Source organism: Condylura cristata, unplaced genomic scaffold, assembly GCF_000260355.1.
Source record: "Condylura cristata isolate star-nosed mole 26May11 unplaced genomic scaffold, ConCri1.0 scaffold00010, whole genome shotgun sequence".
NCBI classification, from domain to species: Eukaryota; Metazoa; Chordata; class Mammalia; order Eulipotyphla; family Talpidae; genus Condylura; species Condylura cristata.
The window spans coordinates 43,132,249-43,140,347 of record NW_004567111.1 but is presented as its reverse complement, the minus strand read 5'-3'; the positions used below and the strand labels follow the sequence as shown (position 1 = coordinate 43,140,347).

The window sequence follows — 8,099 nt, the reverse complement described above, 5'->3', positions numbered from 1 at the left end:
GGTGAAGCCTCTCACCACCCCTGAGCCTCTGGCCTGTACCCCAGTTCTGTATGCACAAATAAATAAATCTTAATAAATAAATAAATAAATAAATTCTGGGCCCTTTCCAGTGGCACAACAGGTTAAAGCACATCACTGCTAGCTGGCCACAGCTGCTTTAGTGCAAGTTCGATCCCTGGCCCCGGAGGTGACTCACATGACACAGCAACCTCTCCTGACGCTTGCACTGCCCCCTCAGCAATGTACTTCATCAGCCCGACTGTTCTGCTCCCCACTCTGTCTCTGATGAGCACAATCACCACTCCTGCATCCCTGGCCTGTACCCCAGTTCTGTATGCATAAATAAAATAAATCTTTAAAAGCAAAAGTGGTCTAGGTAACCTGCAGGAAAAGAATTAAACATTTAAGATATTCCAAAAGAAATATTGTAATAATAATAAAATTAAAATTCTATTTAATAAAAATAAAATTCTATTTCTTATAAATCTGAAAGGTTTTTTTAAAGGAACCTACTAAAAAGGGAGGAAGAGAGGGAGAAAGGAAATAATCAGTGAATTTTATTTATTTATTTGTTTGTTTATAAAGGCAGAATATACACCTGAAGCTAAGATAGGTCAATTACATTTTTTTAAATCTTCAAGAAAATAATAAATATTGGGGAAGAGATGGAGAAACCAAAACCCTTTTGCACATTATTTATAGGAAAGTTAAATGGTGCAACCAACTACAGGAAAATGGTATGGTAGTTCAAAAAATTAAAAAATTAGGATTTATGAAATTTTACTTCTGAGTCTATACCCAATAGTACTGGAAGAAGAGTGTCAACGATATACTTGCACACCCATCTTCACTGCATCATTAGTCATAACAGCCAAAAGGTGACAGCAAGCCAAGGGCCTCAACAGAAGACAAGGTAAAGAAAACACGATGTACTCACCCAATGAACTCTATAATTCAGTCTTAGAAAGAAATGAAATTCTGACATATGCTACAACATTGATGAATGGTGCCAGCTTTAAGTGAAACAAGATCATCACAAAAGGACAAACACTGGATGATGCCTCTTAGATAAAGTAACAAAAGCAATCAAATTTATAAGTCAACGTAGAATGGTGGTTGCTGGCACTAGGGCAAGAAGGCCATGAGGAATTAATCTTTTCTGGGTACATAATGCACCTCAATGAGTCTGTTCTTTTGGCATATGACTGGGTGGAATAAAACACACCCCCAATACAGAGAGCGCAAAGGACAAGTGTTTATTTCCTTGTGGCCAGAACAGGAGCCAGCGAAACTAGCACTTCCCAAGAAACTGTCTTGTAGAGGGACAGCTCCGTGAAGTGACACAGCATTGTTTTGTGTGGGAGGGGATCTTGGGGAACCTCTTTGTTCCAGGTGCTGGAGCACCTTCCCAGTCTTGTCAATCATTCTTCATCTACATGAAAGGATGGGGGAGGACATACTTTTGGAACATGAAAGTTTGTCATATACAAGATTCTTATGTAATCTGGGTTTTACTTAAGGGCTGGAAGTTGTGTACAAGGCAACCTATGCCTGGGAACCAGACAAATGGGAAAATTCCTTAACGTTTACTGACTCTGTGCTCAAAGGCACAGAGTTTTGATTTAGGATCATGAAAAATTTCTGGAAGATGGATGACGCTGAAGTTTACACAGCAATGTGAATGTACTTAGCATCACTAAACTGTGCACTTAAAAATTTTAAATGATGAGAATAGGAACTAGAAGAGAGGGAGTGGGAAGAGAGGGAAGAGAGGGTGCATAGGAAAGCCCCTCACAACTCAAATTGAGATCATGGAACTCGGGAGACTGGATTACTGTGTGGCGTTAGAGTGAATTCCCCATTCTATGAGGAGAATAAGGGGGCGGGTCCCAAATGAACTCTAGTCACTGGACTGTCCAGGAGGAAATTAAGTTAGGAAGTGCTTTTCTCAAACTTCTATGGTTACAGCAAAAGGCTAAGGTCTTCGCGCGTCCCCACCCCTCCCTTCACCCCTTCACAGATATTGAAGCATCTTAGTTTTCCAGGGGTAAATTCAGAAGCCAAGGGAAGAGGGAAGTCTGCAGTGGCCATTTCAAATTAAAGGTGAATCTTTATTGTCGCTTCCTTCATAAAGCCCTTTTGATGTCCCCTGGATCTTAAGGTAAGACCAAAACTGGTTCTTAGGAGGTGAAAACAATTTACTTTTTTATGCCTTAAGCACAGATAATTAATTATAGTGAGGTGATAAAGTAAAAATTGTGCGGTGGGGCGGGGGGGGGGAGGGGAGCAAGAAGACACACACATTGAGAAAACAGTTCCACAGCACTGAACGTATTTTCTCCGGCGGGTCTGTGCGCAACCCCTCCACTTCCGAGCAGTGGGCATCTGACCACCCGCCGCCGCAGTGGGCCGGCCAGCCACCTGGTCATGGTCACCCAAACGGTGCACACTGGAGACCCACTGACAGAACCTTCCCGTGAGGACGTGAAGGCAGCCCTCTCCGTCCCCCGCACTCCTGAGGGCGAGAAGCGGTTGCGTGTGAGCTTTATCCGCACAGCAGCCCAGCGACTCTGCCCGCGCGTCCGCCCGCCAGCCCCGCCCGTGGGCCCGCGGCCCGGCTGCTCTCCTCGCGCGCCCGCGCCGGCTCGGCCCGCAGTCAGCCCCGCCTGCAGCCTCCTCCGCGCGCTCCTCCGCGGCGCTGGCGCTGCAATGCCCAGGGCGTTGCGAGGACAGCCGCCAGCCCGGCGAAAATCTGTACATACCACGCGGCAGGCGGAGTAGCTGGGTCTCTGTGGCGCAATCGGTTAGCGCGTTCGGCTGTTAACCGAAAGGTTGGTGGTTCGAGCCCACCCAGGGACGTCAGTACCTTGTTTTTAATGAAATTGCATTCTGACGCCACCATGTATCTAGGATAGAGGTGGACTCATGTCCTCATAACATCTGCAACGTGACGAGGTTGGAGTGTGACGCAGTTCCCGGCATGGCAGCCCATTCCCGGGCAACTGTACTCCTTACCATATTACCAGGAAAAACAGGCACGTTTGCGGCAGGAGACTTGTTCACCAACCCGAGTTAATATACTGGCTAAAAACAAAACGAAAAAGTTGTTCACTGACAGATGATTGAGTAAACACTATTGTTTCCTCTCAGAAAAACCTACATCACCAAAAACAAATGCAGCTATTCTGTATTACCTTATCTATTGCCAAAAGTATCTGAAAAGCCCTACACATGAAAAAGTGCAAGAGAAGGCTACTAAAAGTAAGTGGAAGTATGATCACCCTCCGGAACCATATGCTAATGTAAGCTCTGTTACACTTTTTTGAATGTAGGCAAAGGTATTAACTTTTACTTTAGATTGCTAACAGCATTTTCCCTCAAATCAAACCCAAGCAGAAGTGGTTTGTTCCTGTGAGTTCTTGTTAAAAAGTCTTGAGTGACATTTTCAACTCTGGTCTCATAGAAGACACAAATGTTTTCCAAGTGGATGCTTCACGTAAGAATTTCTATAAGATCGAATCATAAAATAACAGGACGATATAATTTATTTTTCCCAAGCCTGAAGTTCCCCCGGTAAGTGCTTTGTTTCTGGGATCTCATCATGGATAGATTTAAAGATCTAGGAGAAAGTATAGTTAACTGACTGTTTCTTAGGGAATGTCTTGGTAAGTGTTGACTGATAATTATTTATCAGATAACTTGGTAATAACATATCCTCTGTTGTCTACTTTAGGAAACCTAAAGGAGCGACAGTATTGCACTTAACGGTAAAAAATCAGGGAAAATAACAGGATCATTCTGAAGTCCATCAAAATTCTAAACTTTCCATGTATGCTTAAGTGTACCCTATAGTGGTAATAAGAAAATGGCAGAGGGCTTTTCAGGTCACAAAATCATTTATACATTTTCTGGTCTAATTTTTAAGATGAAGATGGTGTAATTTTGGTGATTTGCTATTACCGAACTTATGAGCTCTAGAAAACATCTTTCTACTCTGGCGCTGAGTATATTTACATTAGGTTATAAATTTCTTGGGGCAGAGAACATTTTCTGTCATTAGTAATCATTTTAGATTCCAGCAGATTTCCTTCAGGACAGAGCTCAGATCCTTGAGTTTAGCACATAACCACTTGTCTTCTACCATAACCACTTGTCTTCTACCGTGTTCCTGCATAAAACTTTCTTGTGGCCCTCCCTTGTGGCGCCGCGGGTTAAAGCACTAAGCTAAGAAGCTAAAGCCACTTCCGCATGAGTTCGATACTCGCCTGCCCCATATGGCATGGCAGACCTCTCCTGACCCGCTAGCTGATCCCCTCAGCAGTGTACTTCGTCTATCTGCCTGTTCTGCTCCCCGCTCTGTGTGTGTGGTGAATCCTCTCACCATCCCTGCACCTCTAGCCTGTACCCTAGTTCTGTATCCATAAATAAATAAAATCTAAAAAAAACCCTTTCTTGTAGTTATTAGTACATATCAGGATTTCCTTGAATGGTTCCTGCAGCCTTACAGTCACCCCCCTCTCCAACCCAGGTGTCTGCCATGACATGAAGAGGCAAAGGGACAGAGAGGACTTTGAACAAACAGGCTTTGCTACACTTCCCCCAGTAGGCCACAGTTAACTCATATATGTTGTAGTTAAATCCAGTGACTACTCACTTCTTGGCACAGGTCCTCTATCTAAATTACCTTAGGCAGTTAAGGGAGAGAAAGGAAAGCCTTCCTGAGTCAGGTGGATCCAATTGCCTTCAGCTCAAAACAGTCTACCTGCAAGTTGCAAATTTTGGAGGTAAAATATTCTGTTCCCCACAGAAGCGAGGGTCCTGCTTTCTGGTATATAGTCATAGAAGAAAATAAAAGGTTTGTAATCTCCAAGGAAGTCACAGACCCTTTGGAGCAGAGTTCTTGGCCTCCAGATTGTGAAGCCTTGGCTTTGTATTTTATTTATTCAAGTTACATTCTAATTACTGGTAAAGTTCATTAAGCATGTAAAACCCAACATGCTTAGGTATGGAAAAAATTACTAAAGATTTTAAGGTAACACAGAGATCTAGATTGGTGCAATACTATTGATAGGTCAAAAAGAAACCAATTTTTCCCTGACAGAGTATATAAATATACAAAATTAATAATAAAGGTCTTGAGTCCAAAGAAGCTGCCTTAAGATGTCAGCATGTTGTACTTTACTGTTACAATCTAGAAGGACTGAATGAGAAGTACTATGATATACTGACCCTTTCAGGGTCACTTGTGTGGGTCCCATCAATACCCCCTTGTAAGAATTGAGCCTTTTCATCACCATTTTTTTTTAAGAAAAAACAAAACAACAAAAAGTATTTTCTGTCAAAGATGACTCAAACTAGTTATTCCAAAATAAGTAAATCAAATCCTTTATTTTTATTTTTAATGTTTTAAGGTTTTAATTTATTTTTGCATAGAAGAGCTGAGGTGTACCAGAGGTATGGGGTATGGAGTGGGCGCATTCACCAGAGATAGAGTGGGGAGCACTGCAGACAAACTGACGGAAATACACTGCTGAGGGGAGCAAGAGAGACAGAGAGGTCTGCTGTGTCTTAAGTGGGTCAGCTCTGAGTCTTAACACCTAGGCCACCAGGGAGGCCCCAAAATCCACACTTTAAAATGAGATTGTCAGCTATCTTAGTAATAAACTGATTAGATATGACTGTGTGAGCATAATGACAGTATACTTACAGTTAATTGAATAAATAATATATTCACATGTCCTAGACTTTAGGCTGGCCTGATAACTCCAATTCACTGTAATAGTACACAGCAAAAATGTGCAATGGGTAAGACCCAAATGGAACTGAAATCTTAAATATAGGATTTCCTATTATAATTACCAAGCACAGGGATCCTTTACAATAACCACAAGTTCCATAGGCAGCAGGACAGCAGTTTACAACTGAAAACATTTACCGCCCTGCTGAACAGGGTTGGTTTGTGCTGCCTTAGACAGGGACTGGGGCATTAAATACGCAGGTGAGTTGTGGAGACACCTGAGCCTTTCTCAGCACATTTAGGTAATGTCTGCCTCCAGACCCAGTGGGGAAGCCTAATAAAGAGGAGCCTGGCAAGCAGGATGCTCTATGAGGCAATTAAATCCCTGCAATAACTAAACAAATGCATTTTCATTTTAGATTTCTTGAAGGGTTGCACAGGAATTCCTTGTCGCCTAATGACTGCTTGCTTCCGTAGTTATATTTAATCTCCTGATTATTTTAATCATGTCTGGTACCATTATTTATTGTCACTTTAGCTCTTCTGCTATCTTGTGGAAGTGAATAAGCACCATCTATTTTATGGATTTGCTTTACTGAGAAGCATCCCAGTGAGCCTTTCAGCCCTGCTCACCTTCTCTGTGGCTGCCTAAGGGGAGGAGGGTACAGAGCTCCTGGTGGTGAAAAGAAAGAGGGCCAGAAAAAGTCTTATATAAACTCACTAAGCAGGCAACATCTGCCAACCAACTGCAAGGAGCATATTACCTGTGTCAGGGTTGCTCAGAAGAGGAATAGCCTCTGGAAACTGTATAGAATGAAGACATTCGTTTAATATCACTTCTTTGGGATGCTTTCTCTAATTCGCCAGATTCCACGCTCTTCCGCTTACTCCCTTGCCACACACATACTGAGCAATGTCTTCTGTTCCCAGTTTAAATTTAGAGAAGCCAGAGAGTTTTGTGTTGTTTGCTTTTGTACCCAGAAAAAAAAAATTGTATCTTGCACTTTTTCTGAGCCCCAAAGTGCACTATTGTGATAATGTTAACTGGAAGGAAAAAAAATTAATAACTTTCCTATTAGTTTCTTTTTCTTCTAGAAAATTGGTATTGTACATTTTAACTGACCATCTATAAAGGATCACTAAATTATTTCCCATATCTCAACATGCTACAGGAATTGGACATTTGCTGATAAATTGAACATGAAAGACATGTAAATGAATAGTCAAAGAACTGTGAATAGTCAAAGAACTGTGAGGTTATTCAATAAATGGTATACCAGCAAATTTGATAAATAGTATTAGACAAAATTTTACTATTGAGGGATAAAAAAAACCTCAGTGCAACATCAAAATAAATTCCAAATTCTTTCATAAATACAAGATATATGTAAATATTTGTATATTGAAGGGAATGAAAATGACTTACTAACATACCAAAAGGGAAAAAAACTGTAACATACAACTTCTGAGAAACCATTAAAATGATTGTCAATTGAACAATCAAAACTGACCATGACAAAGTTTAATACCCTTACACTTAAAGGACAGACATATTGTGACTCCAGTTCAACCAGCGCGGGACTAAAGAAGGCCCACATTGCGTCTCAAGCTCCTCCGCCAGATAACTTGCTCCTAAACTCTGTCTTCAGAAAATTTTCAATTTGCCTCACCTTCCAAGGTGCCCAAGAAGCCAATCCCAAGAGGGGTGCTATAATTACAATTCACCTTCCCAACCCCTATCAGAAAGAGAGCCCATCATAAGCTGTTGTTCTGTCACCTCATGTATCCTAAGCTTCCAAAGATAGTAAGCTCTGGATCTGACTTCTCTCACTCCTATCCAAGCACCCTCTTGATCATGTGATCTATGATTGACAGTGTTTTCCCTGTCCTCAACTTTTACAGTCTTTTCCCTGCCTTGTACAAAGTGAAATCTGAACATCCCCTAAAGAAACAGCTTCCCCTACAGCTCCAATCAAGTGGTGGTTCTTTTCTCTTCCTGAATTTTTGGTGCCACTAAACCTTCTGGTGTTTTCAAAGCACAAAATGATTCAACTATTAGTAACACTCCTTTTGCTGTCAGCTGCCATTTTCAAGGTATTCTGTTATTCCAAGGGAATTTTAGCTCCCCTTGGAGCTGTTTACTTCCAGGCCTCTTGCTGCCATTTAGATAACTGTGCTTTCCACAGATACTATCCACATTATCACCCTGACCCCTTCCTCATTTCCGTTCCCTCCTAACTTTTCATGTACTTGGCAACCAACCACGCCCTGACACTTTCCATGTCATACTTGAGACCTTGTCATCACCAAGCTCACTTTGTTTTACACTTTTATTTTTCCATAGAAGTGGGGTGTAGGCCAG

General features: G+C 41.8%; 1 non-coding gene across 1 annotated transcript; it reads left to right on the top strand.

Moving 5' to 3' along the window:
• The first annotated feature begins 2,785 nt into the window (after positions 1–2,785).
• On the top strand, positions 2,786–2,859 carry TRNAN-GUU. Its single transcript has one exon. It is a non-coding gene; the product is annotated as a tRNA-Asn (tRNA).
• Positions 2,860–8,099: the final 5,240 nt, after the last annotated feature.